Source organism: Egretta garzetta, unplaced genomic scaffold (assembly GCF_000687185.1).
Source record: "Egretta garzetta isolate BGI_Z169 unplaced genomic scaffold, ASM68718v1 scaffold325, whole genome shotgun sequence".
Taxonomy (NCBI): domain Eukaryota; kingdom Metazoa; phylum Chordata; class Aves; order Pelecaniformes; family Ardeidae; genus Egretta; species Egretta garzetta.
In genome coordinates, this window is record NW_009259833.1 from 2,299,235 (window position 1) to 2,300,646 (window position 1,412).

A 1,412-nucleotide genomic window follows, 5' to 3' on the forward strand; every position below is an offset into this window, starting at 1 on the left:
TATTTAAGCTGTAAGATCTCCAAGATGGGACTGTGTCCTACAGAAGGTGAGTGCTGCAGTGAGGTATAACACCCCTGTTAAACTATCGGGATGGAGCAGACAAGGCTTTAGGTACACAGGTGTTTCTTGGAGGAAAAAAAAATATCAGATAAGGATTTAAACACAATTATATCAATTCTGGTTCCGGATGTCCATCACCAGCAATTTTCTAGATACAGGGGGAGCATACCAGGGGAAAATCACTACAAGCTCACTTCATTCTCATCTTTTTCCACAGATATCTCCTAACAGCCACTATTTTCAATTTGGAGGAAGGCAGTATAAACACAGTCCATCACTGTCACAAATTATACATTTTAGTTTTCCATGTTTGGGAAAATCAGGGCTCAGCATGCTTCTAGTGCAAAGCACCAGCTTGATTTCACTGTCACCCTTGGAGACCCCAGGTGGCTGGACCACTACCATGTTAATAAGGTCTTGGTCTCAAACAGAGCACCCGTACAGCCCATAATATGGCTAAATACCAGTAAAATCATATGTGTCCTGCCCATCGTTCCCAGCAGGACTCACCAAAATCTAACCCACATCTGAGGTCCTGCCAGGGCCAAGGCAGGAGAGCAGAGGGGGCCAGCCGGCTTCCCCGAGCCCTGGGCTGTAGGCATCTATTAACAATTAGCTTTTGGGCTCCACTAAGTGCACTCAGCCTGACTTGGTTTTATTGGCATCACCCATCTCCCAGTAAATGTGATAAGAGAGTCTGATTAGCCGTGGTGTTCAGACCGGGCTCTCAGCTCGACTCCGGCACGGCTGTCTGAAGGCTTCTTACTACATGTGTTCTCCACGCCACGCTTCCAGGCCCAGGAGGGTCTAATGGAGATTGTCTCTCGACCTCATTGTTTACTTTTAGGCAAGCATCCGAATTAAGATCAATTTAGCTTCCCCTTCTTTTCCTTCTCTTTTTTTTCACCAGGCTCAGTCTAAACATGCATCTCAAGAAAGAGACTTTTTTATTGCCAAGACAACGCGTGATAAGGGAAGATCATCCGTCTGCAAGAAAATTACTTCTGTGGGGTTCAGAAAGTGGTCCCAGGGGTCTGGTTCTAGCACAGGCACAGCCCCTGGAGAACATTAAAGAATTATAACCCCCACGATAAGACACTTTCTTTTATAGTTTTTTATTTCATAGCAATAGTCGCAGCTTAAAGATAAGAACAACATACATTTTGTTTAACTAGGCTCTCGTTCCTTGGCGTGGGGCTCACTGTGAACTGGCATCCATCAAACTCTTTTGTGATTTACATGAATACCTGATTCTTCTGATAAGGGAAAGTGTAAGTCAACACAGTTCTGTTGTAATTGGGTGTTACCTGTTTAGATACTGAACTGCTATCTCAGCATCAGTTCACAGGCAA

General features: G+C 44.6%; 1 non-coding gene across 1 annotated transcript; it reads right to left on the minus strand.

The window, feature by feature from the left end:
- Positions 1–310: 310 nt before the first annotated feature.
- LOC118452397 lies at positions 311–473 on the minus strand. The gene has a single exon (XR_004842175.1). It is a non-coding gene; the product is annotated as a U1 spliceosomal RNA (small nuclear RNA).
- Positions 474–1,412: the final 939 nt, after the last annotated feature.